Source organism: Megalopta genalis, unplaced genomic scaffold (assembly GCF_051020955.1).
Source record: "Megalopta genalis isolate 19385.01 unplaced genomic scaffold, iyMegGena1_principal scaffold0020, whole genome shotgun sequence".
Classification (NCBI taxonomy): Eukaryota; Metazoa; Arthropoda; class Insecta; order Hymenoptera; family Halictidae; genus Megalopta; species Megalopta genalis.
In genome coordinates this window covers 4,470,679-4,485,363 of record NW_027476090.1, presented here as the reverse complement: position 1 = coordinate 4,485,363, position 14,685 = coordinate 4,470,679, and the positions used below count along the sequence as shown (strand labels likewise).

The 14,685-nt window shown below is 42.7% G+C and overlaps 1 long non-coding RNA gene across 1 annotated transcript; it reads right to left on the bottom strand.

The window, feature by feature from the left end:
• Positions 1-5,955: 5,955 nt before the first annotated feature.
• On the bottom strand, positions 5,956-13,501 carry LOC143260804 (uncharacterized). Its single transcript, XR_013035078.1, has 3 exons — positions 13,206-13,501; positions 8,399-8,581; positions 5,956-7,924 (listed from the first exon to the last, which is right to left on the bottom strand). It is a non-coding gene; the product is annotated as an uncharacterized LOC143260804 (long non-coding RNA).
• Positions 13,502-14,685: the final 1,184 nt, after the last annotated feature.

Genomic DNA, 14,685 nt, shown 5'->3' with positions numbered 1-14,685 from the left:
AGAATAAAAATGAAGTTTCAAAATTGGTCAAAAATTAGTGTCACTCACATATGATCGATGCGGCGCTCAACGTGTTAAGTGATTCGCATAATTCAAGAATATGAACTAAAATTGCACATCGTTCTGTTTCAGTTATTAAATCGTTTGCTAAGTAACGTAGCTTTTTGTTCGATGAAAAGTGAAAGAATAGGTTGAACGAACATGATTACGCTTTTAATAAATGTTATTGAACAACACGTAGTTACTAATTTGCGTCATGTGCTAATCACTTAGGAGATTAACGCGTCGGTTGTTCCGTTGATTAAATATATCTTTCGTTCATATCAAACAAAATTTCATTAGAATTGGTGGGATCTGAAGGTCTCTTCTCTCTCTCTCTCTCTCTCTCTCTCTCTCTTTCTCTCGTGCAGATCTTTGTTGATAGATCGGTGCTTAGGTAGCCAAAGTTGAAGAAGGAACCTTGGAAAGTGTGTTTCTAGGATAACATACATAACAGGTATTTTATGCATCAGCGGACTTGCTGCATTCTTCGTTAGTAACTGCAGCCATGATGCAACGTCGAAATCAACTACAAAGATATACAGTATCCAAAGGATCAAATGTGATTTTAACATCCTTATACATTCTTTTCTTAAAACTATTAATTGTAAAATATTAATAATTAAACACATTTCTGAATTCGAGCATGGTTTATGATAAAAGTAGCGAAATGTTTATAAAAATTCAGTTTTGTTATTCTTATAAAGAAACACACGTTGATCATTTTTAGTGTTTGGTATAGATTTTTATATTGCCAAGTTTGAACACCAAACGTACCATACGGGTCAAACTGACCGAATTCATATTGTTTATTTTAAAATTGTTGAAATTGCAACGATTCTTCCATAAGAAACGACTGAACAAATTTCTGAATCCAAGCATACGTTGTAACAAGAATAGAAAGAATTGTAACAAATCGACGCTAGTTTCTCGATTTTAGTAGGTTTAGTGTTCAAGTGAAATTTTGTGTTTAATATAAAGTGAAACTTTTCGTTGGATATCGTAATAAGGGTTTTCAAGGCTGAATACCGACTTCAACGTAGCACGCGTTACCACTAAATTTATCACGTTTGCTCCTTCGCGAAGGATACGATCTCTGATTTATCTATGTTCGAAGAAGAGAAGCCAGGCTCGCGTTTAGTCGCGCAAACATAAGGGAAACGGGAAAGAGTACTGAGATGTCGTTCCCGTGGCGGGGAATTGTAAACGTCGACGGGAGTGACACGCGTATTTCGAGTACGCGGCAACAAAATCCCATCGGTTCTATTTGCGGTGTGCCTCGGTGATGTTTCACATTGACGGGTCGACGAGTCTCTCGTCGCTTGGCGCGCTGAATCTTCATAGCCACGAAAACTTGAGCCCCTTTTTTGCGATCGGGCCGCCCCTGCTAGAGATTCGCGCGTTGCGCCGCCGTGGATCCTCGTAAATTCTCGACTCGTCGTAAAAGGTATGGTTCTCCGGTGCCGCGGGGTCCTTCTTGCTCCGGAAGATGAAGGCAGTAACAGATCTTTTTCCTGTAATTTTAGTAAACAAAAATCGATTACATCGATACAGTAAATTGTCCTTAATTTTAGAAACGTGGTTTTAGAAACGAATGTTGTTAAGTTTTTTTAAGTTGGAATAAAATTTTGTGTTTTCGTCATCGATATTTGAGCATTCAAGTAAATGTTGGCACAAGATAAATCTATATTTCTCTTCTAAGAAATTATTAGAGTCAATAATGTTCTAGTTATTGTAATTATGAAGAAAATGGTACAACAAAGGATAAAGACCAGCGTTGACATATTAGCAACATCAAGTCTAGCTGCTGAAAAGTTGAAAAAACAAATTATCGTCATAACAAGTTCTTAATTTATAATCTGGTATAATGAAAGAATATTTCTAGCACTAGGAATTGTTCGCAAGAAATGTACAAGTATGTAGGTGCACAGGATCAGCAGCGACTATGTGTATCGTTCGACTAATTTAACAAATACATGTGTAAAAGAAGCTTGCGTACTTTGCACAGGATATTTTTTGATACAAAGATCGGCTGAAATAAACGCAAATGAAAATCTAAAAAACTCTGTTCGCTCGGTTTCGCCTTAGTTTACGAAGAATGTAATTTAACATAATTTATTTTTTATTTCTTAATTTCAATAAAATTTTACAACAGTATAATGATTATTATTTGAATTCAACTCTGTACAATAAAATCACAATTTTTGCAAAACATGCTCCGAGTTGCCGGTGTGTATATCAGAAAAATCTTTCGAACGCTGAGGATTAATCATTATGTGTGATTTGGGGTTTAGAAGGGTATCGGAGCGCGAGTCGAGAAGTCACGCGCTCTTGTTACAATCACAGCGAGGTCCGGGGTCCCATCACCTGGCGACGAATCGAAAAGGGGGTGTAGACTCGGTTCGCCCCGAGGGGGTTGGGGCCGATTATTTCGAGAGAACCGACCAACCAAGGCAATCATAGGCTCGTTATGGGGCTCGCGCGGGAAGCCATGGTGAACTCACGGTTCTGTGCATCCGCTGGTGTGAGTGACAGATAATGCACACCACCTGCGCGGCCATCGTTTACCTCTGTGTACGCGGTTAGTTCGGTCAAGATGGCGATCGTCAGGGCTCTCGTGCCCGGCCCGTGTACATTATAGCCTGCGTGTAACTGTCTTGTTACGCGAAAAGTAACGCACAAATAATCGTGTTTTATCGTGACCTCGCGCAGAACACCGCTGAACCGTTGAACTTTAATTAAAAGACGGTCCCGTTCGACGAACAGCCGTTAAATTAAATTTAATCCGACGTAAACACAAGGAATTTACGACGATGCTTACCCGAAGGAGAAAGTATGAAGCATTATCTGTCGACGATCATTCTCGTTGCTCTATTACGCGAACGGTCTTACGCGCATTCGTCTGCAAGCAATTTAATTCTCTGATATCCCTGCGTCATTCTTATTCGCAACGAAGGGCGGTATTTTTTTCGATTATCTTCGTTCGTTTTCTCCGATTCAGCGTTGCGCGAAGTGTTGGATAAATTGGGTTACGCTGCGAGATTCGATAAATTTTGTTCCGAAGGAACACAGAGAGAAATGCAAGGTACAATCGGCAAGGAGTTTTTCAAGCGCTTTCCAAGGCGACGAGTCGAATGGTTGGACCTATATCGATCACGCGACCAGTCACGCGAACATTGGGTGGGGTTCTCGAGAAAAGTGCGCTTTGTACTCGGCGCGACGCGTCGTTACCGTGCCTCGAATTGTTCCTTTAACCCGGCGATCATTATTGCGGCTGCGCGAGGTGAAACCGATGTCGATGGAAACGACAGACTCTTGGTATCACGACGCGACGCCCACGCGGTTGAACGTTCGCGAACGGTTGGAACGAATCATGGTGACCCAGTAAGGAACTCCTGGGAACGATGACTGGGTGAATTCTGGCGATCGAGAGAAGACGGGTCTGAAAAACAAAACTAGTCAAGGAAGAATATTTTATTGTTCTTTTTATTGATTCTGGAATGCAGGATTCTTGGGTACATCTTTTTGTTCTAGCCATCTCTTTTGACTGTTGCTTCTTAGACCTATTCTGTTCAAGCAAAACAGCATTTAAGATTGTAGCTTATCATTTCGCTGTGCGAAACACCGTAATTATCATAAGCTTGAAGATAGAAATATATATATACCGGTTTGCTTAACGCTACATCTACGATGATGGTCAAATGACCGATTTCATATTTCTTATTTAAGAACTATTGGAATGTGAAGTAAAATGATGTCTTTTGAATCTTGTGGAGCATGAAATATCAGTTACTTTTATTGCTGCGCAATTATTATAATACGCAATTATAATACAGTATACAATGAAAAAATAAATATTAGTACCGCCAAATGCAATCTGTTAATATCATAGATTGATCGTTTCCCGACGAAACATTGTCTGGTTACTCGAAAAGTTCTATCTTCTTCAGAACTCCTCTTTAATCCTCAAAAACCTTCGATGTTTAGGCTTGAGTTAAGTGGCTTCGCGCAGTAGACTTTTACTCGATCCGAAAACTGCAAATATCTGAGCAGGATTTGTATTTCGAAATAATTGTTCTAGGAAAAGTAAAAGACTGATATATCTTCGAACACGATAAAATATAATGAAATTTTTATTATATCGATTATATATTTCATTTATTTACCCGAATCACGAAGCAGCTATTATACTACCGACTTTATGAATACTAATGCGGCAAATTCTCCCCAATTGTTCTTCAGCATGTAAACAACAAATTGACAATTTGGGAAGAGGAGATACGTTTATACGAGCTTCGCGGCTCGTTTTTATAGTTGTTGACAATCGAAAATTTACAAGCTGAAGGACAATTGGGGAGAATTCAGAGAATTCAGCCGTTTTTGGTGAGTAATCTCGTCGTAACACAGAATGTAGCCATTTCTTCAGGACAAGTACACTCGTGGAAAACAGTTGGCTGGTTAAGAGGGTTCTTTATTAAATTATATATCTTATAAAAGTGTTGTGTTTAAACAAAATATGAAAAAAGTCAAACGTATGCAGTAACTTACACACTTCTTAAAGAGATTTCAACAGTTGACCGGTTAACAGAGACCATTGCTCAGCAACATCACAGTTTTACCGTATCATCTACCAGTCTCGTGTAAACTCACCTACGGCTAGGAACAACTAAAATCCCGATGTAGCCATTCGAGAAGTGCGGGCTGACAATTATCGTCGCGCAACAACCCCTCGCTGTCAGTAGCCGACAGTGACCGCTGTCCAGCCGTTAAAAGAACTTTATTACTGGCGTTCCATGACTTATCGCGGCACGTGCGTGCCCGTAGAAAGTAACACTTAATGGTCCGGCATTGCTTCATAAATCCGCCGCTTTTTCATCAGTATCCGGCCGGCGTAATTTCGTGGGCCCGTGGATGGGAGAAAAAGAGACCGGAGGAGCGGGAAGGCAGAACAGGAACTCGGCGTGAAGAAAAATTTGGGCAGATGCTCGTTCGCGGCCCGTCGCGTTCACGGGGTCCGATAGGCGATGAAAGAAAGGAGTGGAGAGGAGAGGAGAGGAGAGGAGAGAGAGAGAGCGAGTAAGAGGAACGCGGGGAGGCGGCAGATACGAAAGGGAAAAGAACACAGCGAGCGGGATGGAATGGGGGTGTGGGAAGGGGGCCGCGAGCGTAAGTAACGAGTTCAGAATTTCATTAGCGGACGGGCGGCAAGATTATTTTAAAGAGATACGGAATTACCTGATTAGGAGGGAAAAAGTCATTAACTCAGGCGAAACTAATTAACGCTAGGCCCGAGAACGACTCCTCTTCTACGTGGAAGGGCGCAGCCCTTGGCTCGACGCGGCCGCAAGTCTTTCTCGCTTCTTTCTCTCCGCCTTTTTCTGCTTCCTACCGCTCGGATGCTTCTTTACAGGATTATCCTCCTCGCGAGGAGATCGATCCGTTGGTATGTAAGCCGCGGCCGGAATAAGTGGGAGCGGAATGAAAGGGTAAGCTCGATTTTTCGAGCGCGGAGGAGCTGGTCGCCGACTATGGACGCTCCTTGCTGCCGCTCGACTTCGCCGCTCGATCGAATCCCGTGCCTTGCGATTTATTTTGCAACTGTGCAATCTGAAGTTGTCGTTGATGATGTGCTTGCATGCAGAAGGTTTCTGCGTTCCTCGTGAGCGTGCATTTATCCTAGACGGAGATATTAATAGTAAGGGAGGAGAAGTTCATTGTGACCACCGAGAGAAGGATAAGACAAGTCTGAGTCGATATTCTGAGACAAGGAATTGGTATACGATAATGAAGATATGGATCTATTCTATCGGCGTTCTCAGCGAAGATAGTTCTTTTGTTGTTATCTACACGACAGAACGTGGCGTTGTATTAATAAAGGACATTGAAAGTGAATAAATAAGTAGTGACACAGGTTCGTATGTTTCATCTCTGTTTATTTTCCCAATGTCACCGACAAGTAACGACAATTGCACCGAGATCGTTAATTGAAAATTCCTCTGGCACGCGAGCTCGTAAAGAAGCCAGAAAAAAATTGCTAGAACCGCAACAGAAGAGAGACGGAAATGCAGGCGACCGTAATTTCTTCAGGTGAATAAAGTAAAGGATCGCTAGTCGCTTACTAATTGAGTTGTTTGGTTTCGATGATCCAAAGTAATTATCTACAATGGCCCACACAAAAGTGTTCGTACACTTTTTCAAACGCAATAACTTTTACAAAACTGAACTAAATAAATGCTTTTTAGGTGATAGTGGGACTAGACTACTAGACGATGACTGAAAAGCTTTTCTTTTTAATTTTGCTATTACTTGGAATACAAAGAAGAAATGAAAAACCCACGTTTCTTAACTTTTTTGGATCTCGGTAACCTATATGCGTGTTGAAAATTTGATCGTAATCGATTAACCCAGAGTCGAGCTACAGGCGTTGAAGATTTTTAAAAGCTGCAGATTTCTTACAGTTTTTGGCCATAATTGCGATAAAACTGCGATTTTTGCGATCTTTAATTTGTTGTAATTCGTAACAACGTGAACCGATGTCGATAAAATTTTCAACATGCATATAAGTTATCGAGATCTATGAGAGGCATTTTTTAAATTTGCGTTATAGGCTCCAATTAAAAAGTTGTAAAACGAGAGATTTTTATTTTCTTGTCCAATCTTGCTATTCCAAGTAATAGCAAAATTTAAAAAAAAAGACATTTCGGTTATTGTCTAATAGACTAATCCCTCTACCTTTTTAAAAAAGATCAAGTCAGATTTAAAATAGTTATTGCGTTTTAAAAGATGTACGAACACTTTCATGTAGGAACACTGTACGTAACAACGTCGGTACCGAGTCGATTGTTACAATACTTTCGGCTACGTTATCGCTCGATTGCAAATTCGTGGATATCCATATTAACATTCCGCGAGCTTGTATTATGCACGCCCATGCCTCAGAAAGCGCAAAAATCATTTACATTTTTTCCAATTCCCTGGTTCTCTTCAGCCAGTGGAAGACTTAAAAGGCGCCTTAATGAACGCGGACGTTAGGAATGTGGGTGGAGCTTCGAGGCGAATCTAGAATGCTGGCAGCCACTCCCAACAAAATTGCAAGCAGAAAATACACACGACCGGAAGTGTACAAGTTTATTAACTTCAACAGCACTAGCCGGCCACGATAAGATCACGGCCGATCTCTCTGCAGCCTTACATTCTCGAACGGAACGAGAAGGAGATTGGCGTTCCAGCCGAAGTACCAAGCCGCGGCGAGTCACGCGTCGATGTCCAAGTCGTACACAGCGCGCATAAAAAGCATCGGCACACCATCATCAAACACGAGGGCTAACGGCCGCGGACCTGTTTTATTACTTCCCGATTAGTTAGATAATCGGGAAATTAACCGGCCCTAAGCTCACGGCTCGACGATCCAATTAGCAACAAAACAAACACGTTCCACCGGCGTTCGCAATTAGCGTATCAACGGGAGCGCCCAGATACAGATTTTTCAATCGAGATCCGGCGACCTGACATTGTGCTGGGACAATGCACCGACACGCTGTTCCGAATGCACCGCTGCAGGACGGAAGCCGCTCGTGCGACTCGTTAATTATTGTCTTCCTGGAGGATGGAAAAGTTTCCGCGGGATATCGCGAACGTATTAACGCCTGAGAAAGACTTCATCGGTGCCGGGCGCGACGAGGTGAGAATATAATTAACCCGCCGCCGAGTAGACAGCATTATCCTGAGCACGCCGATTCATAACCGTAACAAGATTACCGGCGTGCAACCCTCTCTCGTCCGGCTTTTATTGTTTACACTTCCCTTCTTATCCGGCCTCGGCCTGGCTTCCACTTCCTTTTGTCTTCGGCACACGCTCCGCGCCTTGTCTTCACTCCGCCGGGTCCTGGAATCGAGGTGTGAATTAAGAGATACGATCGTGGGATCCCGTGTCTCACTTATGAGCCTGACAGCGTTGCATACGCTCACCTATCCGACGATTTTCGCGCGTAAACGAACAAGGCAAGAGCACTAATTGCGCGGATTAAACGGATTGCCGATCTTCATGGTGATTGCGAACTTTTGCTTCGCGAGAGACCTTTAACGCGTCAACCATTCTTACTTTCTCTTCGTGAAATAATTTTGAAATATTCAAATTTCTGTTAGGATACACAGCGACAGCGGTTCACTTGTCCTTATACTCGATAAGAATTTCTGTTTACAAGCGTCTAATAATTATCGTGTAAATAAAATTATTAGGTTTCTCTTTGATATAGCACAGGCAACAGAGAATATTGACGCTATATAGAACTGGAAATTCTTGTTTGTTAGTAATTTACATTTGTGCTCAAAAAACAGTAATTCACACGCGATACTTAACCCTTTGGCTACGGCGGGCCTCGCCGCGGAGTCCCTCGTGTAGAACGGAGCACCCTGCCGAAAGCAGGAACATTAAGCGCGCGCAGTCTTCAGCATTCGGGGCCAAGGCTTTTGCTTCAAAAACGTTGGATTAATATGACCAGATTTATTACAATTGATCATAGTTTTTGGTAGATGACAGCGTCTGCGAACAGAGGAAAGCGAGGCGATAGCTGTTGTTTTAACTTTTGGCTCCATTGTTGTGACCGGTGACTATAGTCACCCGTCGTGTATAGGTGGCATCTTGTGGCAAGTGACTATAGTCACCCGTAGTAGCGAAAGGGTTAAATGATATTTTATAAACAGAATCAAGAGTCTCGGATAAACAACACTTCCAAAAAGAAAGATTTCTCCATTTTAATTTAGACCAACCAGTCTCTGACATACATTTGTTCTCGGTTCCTTGATTAGTTTTGCTCTTTTCCCGAGTGCGACAAGTTTTCTTATCGGTATTCGGGAAGTTTTAGTAGTGGGATTGCTTGCATTTAATGGAGAATTCACAGAAATCTAGAAGAGGGATAAAATGTTCAAAAACCCCAAATTATAAAGGAATGCACTCGATAAGAGCATGCATAAGATTTTCTTTGCGAAAGCAAAGAGAGAATAACAAAACGGAATACAGTAAATTCTCCCTAATTGACGCTCAGATTGTGCACAAAAATGGACAATTTTGGAAGAGGAGATACGATTATCTCCTCTTGTTTCCGATTGTTGACAATCGGAAACTGTCCATTTTTGTTTGTCCACCAAATTGTCGATTTGTGTTTCCAATCAAACCAGAAGTGTATGGGATCCTATCGATGTCATAATGACTAAATTATTGTAGATCGAGCTGCGAGAGAATTCATCTGAACCGATAGCGTTCCTTAACAAGCCAACGAAACAGGCGCCGAAAGAGTTCCGTGATAGCACTCGATGACGTCGTAAACGTTTGCCGCGCATTAAACCCCATAAATTTTTGCTAACAATACGGTCGTTAACGCGACCATCCCGGCTATGGCCGACGATTGCGTTTTCACACTGCTCCAAGGACGATCCAATAAAACCCGACGCCGTGAACAATAAGGCACGCATTGCAACAACCGCGTCGTCGTTACATATTTATTCGAACGTGGAGGCAACCATCCCTTCATAATCCTTCGACCAGTCGCATCCGTTTCAAATAAATATCTGCTATCTGATCGAAAAACGACTGCTACCATTGCTTCGGGACGCGTGTAATTCGCTAATTAAATAAAGATATGGGCCACCGATGCAGCCGGCGCGCTGTGTTCATCGCTCGCTCGAGCTCGGGAACGAACCGCGTCCAACAGCTACCGACTCGCCACCGATAGTGTTGTAACTGGCTGCCATGACACGTACCGCCGCCATGATTTGCCTACTCCCGGAAGCACCGGCTTACGTCCATTTACAACGTAAATGGGCTTCGAGCCTGTAATTAGATCGATACTGCGAGGCATCTCGTTAAAAAGTAGTCTAGACTGTTGCGCCTGATGGACTGACAAGGCTCGCTAGCGAGCAAAATTACCGACCAATTACATAAATGTAGCTTAGGATTGAATTAGTACTTTCTAATTGGTCCGGCCGTAACTGGTTTTACTCTATCAAATTAGCGGCCAGGTTATAATAATGCCGTGCGCACATGATACGATCGCGTTAAACGTCCCATCCAGCTACGAATTATTTTCTCATCGTTCAAATTTCGTTGCTTAGTTTTCTAATTGATTCGATTCCTCGGTAATCGACCGGTCGTACACGCGCCGTCTCAAATATCTTGGATTAATACAATCGTTTTTTGCAGGCCGATGGCAGCTCGATGCCGGCGCGGTGTGCGCAATGTCCGAGGACAGTGCAATCATTGGCTTGTTCGCCAAACTTTATGGCGCTGAAAAAGCAGTAATGATTTTGTCGTTCTTATCGCGATCGGGTGGTTGTATTTTCCTCGGCCGCGATCCGCACGACGGACGCTAATTGTACAAAGACATAATGAACCGGGCGGCCGGGCCTGGCGTATCGCCGCGCGTTCGTTAACGCCGCGAAAAGAACGGTTTTACGAGAGGCAATTATTGCGTTAATAATTTACCACGGCTGAAATATTCATAGAACGATGTCGGGCCGATGTAGACGCCGTGCAGATCCCCGGCAAGGTGGATACCGAAGGAGGTGCGTGAAAGGGGATGGTCTTGCTTTCGCGTATCAGCTTGTGTTACAGACTTTACGCCCCTTTCAGGTTATTATGCCGCGTAGATTATATTTTTCTAGTCAGACTTTCATCGCGGCCGGAATGTACGGCCGATGTTTCGAAAGGATATAGTGGTTACAAGGCTCCGGTAATACTTCAGGGAACAATTTATCTTCCCGACGGTCTCAGGGAATTTCATCGTCAGGATGCGTCGCGGAGTCGAGCTTAAAAAATTGGATTCAAAATTACCTGCGATGTACTAGATTCGTATTTTTATCACAATTTGTATCGCATCCACCGAATGTTAGCCGAAATTTAAATTGTGAGAAAAAGGTACTTAGAATTTCTTATTCTATAGTCTCGCGGTACTCTTGTTTCGAAACAATTTTTTGTATGCAAGCAACCGCCACCGTTGCAATGAAAAAAGCTATCGAGCAAAGAATTAATTTTTATTTTTGCATTTCTAACGAAATTTTGTATGCCGAATCATGGGTCTATGAATATGACACGTGCAGACAAGTTAACAATCTTCGGAATGTCGCCTCGAAACGAACGAAACCCAAAGACTGTGTTGTTGTGCGTTCGGAATTTCTTCGCCGATGGAATAAATAAAGAATATTGCGCGAAAATATCATGCGATCTGTTTTGTTTTTTTTTCGAAGGTGACAGAATCAATTTTAATAAGTAAAGAAGTGGTTTGCATTTACAAATTCTCAGTACTTTTCTTTTTTTACATAATGTGCACGTTAACATTACTCGTTAACAGACGTTTTTAAAATTCGGTTCAAAATCATTTGCAAGCTGGGTCTTAATTATCCTGTTTTCAACACCGAGATTTTTCGGAAGAAATTTATTCACTGCTGAAGCAGAATGTCCCCAAGCCAAGCCCGCGAGCCGGCTACTGATCATCAGCTGCGCGTGTCCGCTAAGCGGGAAAATTTTCAGAATCTCTTCAGCTACACCCCCATAAAGTTGCGCCGACTAAAGCCGGCGACAAAAATCCTCGGAGTTATGGGTGCACCATTTTAACGCGCGAGCATGCACCGCGTTTTTAGCCGTTCGTGAAAGCTCGAGAAGGTTGTTCTCCCCAGCACCCAGCCCCGTTCTCCGCGCTTTTTCTTTGTTCCTGTCTATTCCGCGCCTCCCATTTTCCTACGGCTCTAACCCCCGGCCTCGCGTACCCACCCACACCCCCGTACACGCTATTCCCATGCATATTTGCGCGGTTCTTTACGAGATACATTTTTCCCCAACGTCATCGTCGTCTTGCTGGATATTCGGCCGGAGATACACCGTCGCCGAGACCAGCGCGTTGCTACTCTTTAACGCTCTCAATTACATTATTGGCCGTGGATCATTTCCGAAGAATGGAGGATCATAAGACAATATATCCATCGCCCGAATACTTTCGTGTTTCTCGATGATTTATTCGTTTTTCTGGGATACCGCGTTTCCGCTAGTGCTCTTGCCTAGGATTTCCGAAGCGGGCTATAATTTTTGCGACGCTCTTGATACCCGGACAATGGGTATTCTACTGTACTCTTTACATAAAATACATCCTAACGTAGATTTTACGTTATAAAGCGTATGGAAATGATCCTTGCTCGAGCAAGATTCTTCTCTGCTTTAAACTCTTTTGTAGTGAAGGATCTGTGTTTCAGTCGTGCAATTTTCATTTAGAGACTCACGAATGTCCCATAAAAGTTGAAACATCTTCTGTCCATTACTCATCGACTCCACTTTCGACTTTCAATTTCAGACTAATATTACCGATTAATATTTCAGCGCCTCGAATGAATAATTCGTCGACTGAGGTTGCAGTTGCTTCTAATATTTATTCTGGTTGTATTAACTCTCTCTCTCTCTCTCTCTCTCTCTCTCTCTCTCTGTCTCTCTACGAAATGATAACAATCATACGATATATTATTTCCTTTTATTTCATACACTTGTTCACTGGATAACTCCTCTAGTGCAATAGAATGCAACGATAATTTTAAACTTCCTAGGGATTGTTTAATTGTACCTGTTTTTGTGCGTGTACCGGATTAGCATGATTAATCATTCTATTTTTGAGATCCGTATGTTGTGCGATGGTTTACGTTACAAAATAAAATAGTGCGAGATTCCTTAAATGTTTTGACAAGAAGAGCAAACAAAATATCGGTAATTTTTCTTCTATTGTGCAATGTTTGAAGATTTGTATTTTGAAGTGAGTTTTTTCATAGACATGTGAGTCAAAAGGCATGGGACAACTACTGTGCCTAACGGCAATGTTATTAGTATGTGATTCATAGTTTAGAGACCAAATGATACTGTCATATTCCAGAATATGTTCTTATCAGGAAACAGTAGAGAATTCTAAGTGCGTTGGTGTTGTTAAAGAATTTGAAAGCTCTATGAATATGGCCCAGAGAGCTGAAACCTGCATTTGATAACTTTTTCGTAATGCACTGTGAAAGATAAGTTGGAAGAGAAAGTAATGCCGATTCAGAATATAATTATAAACTAGGTTATCTTTCGTATTACTAAATCTGACAATATGATACTTATATAGATCGAGGGACAATTTATTTAACAAGTATCATACCTGAAGCCAATCGATTTTGTTGCAAATCCAAGGAAACCCTTGTCTTATGTGTACTGCGAGTACAAGAATGGCACCTCGATCTTGGTTGACGATGCAGCGTGTATTACTAATCATTAACAACAACCAGTCGATAATAAATATGCCGGCAACCATGTTGGTTCATCGTGGTATTAATCGATTTCCGGTCTGCAGCCGAGGAAACCGCGTCGCGGATGGAAGAAGAAGAAGACCTTTCCGTGCAGACCGAGTCACCGTTCATTTATACGAGGCCCGATACCGACGCGACGTAACGATGATCGAGGTTCAGTCAGCGTTATGCATCGATGAGCCGGAGAATGCAACTTCATCCCGGGCCGGGGCTGGCAGTCCGGCGCATTCCGGGCCCACGTTCCGAACCGGTTTCGCTTTACAATATAACTTACGACGGTAGAAACGAACGGTCGATAAGCTGATAAACAAATCTGTTCGCTACCGAAGGAACAATTATTCTTCGGCCGGAGCCGAGCTTCCACGATCGTTGCCGCGCGAAACGGCCTTTTAATCGCGGCAATTTGTTGCGAGTCCGGGTTCCCTCTAATTAATAAAAACGCTGGGACCCCGTTGAAAATCGCCGATATTCGGCGACGGAGGGCGGGAAGGGACAGAGAGGAGGCACAGACCATCGGAATAAACAATTTTATCCGGTCGTCGAAAGGGGCCGTTCCGTAATCCGGCTACGCGGACCAGGATTAATTAAAAACGGATTAAGCGAGTTCCCGCGGATCCGTGATCCCACGGGATCACGCGCCGAAGAGACGCCTCGCGATTGGACATTGATTTTTGAACGGCTACCGAACGGCTAGTTTATATTTTCTATATGATCGTTGCACCCTTGTAGATGCTAATGGGCTCATTTAGAACCGTACGGTTCGTTATGCGAGTTATAAATAAGGTAATTTCCCGAGCGTTGTACGATGAAATTACCGCGCTTCGCCGGCTCGGATTATTCTATTCGATGGCACGGGATAGGCGTCCCGGAAAAATCGGCCGGTAATCTGGACGAAATCGTCGGTATTTCTCATGCTGCCGATATTGCTCGAGGAAGGTGCCGCCCGGTAAGCTCGTACTCGATAGTTGGAACGTTTCTTGAACGAATGCAGCGCGAATCACGGAGTTTCTTCGATACTGGCTCACCAGCGAAAAGGGAATTACAGTTTCCTGGATGACAGGAGCTTTTATTTATTTATGATTGCTATGTAATTTCTCGCTTTTAAGGAAATGGTACCTTCGTTTAACATGCAGGTGTTGGGCAAAGTTTTCAGTTTTCAGAAATTACAAATGTTGCTCTTTAGAACGGACATTAATTTATCATGAAATCGATATTAAATCGAAGATTTAAATGGACGATTGTCGGTATCTAATTATGTAATACGTTGAATAACGGAATAGTAAATTTCGGAACATGCATTTTGTACGCGAGAGGACCGGAAATTCCGCGACC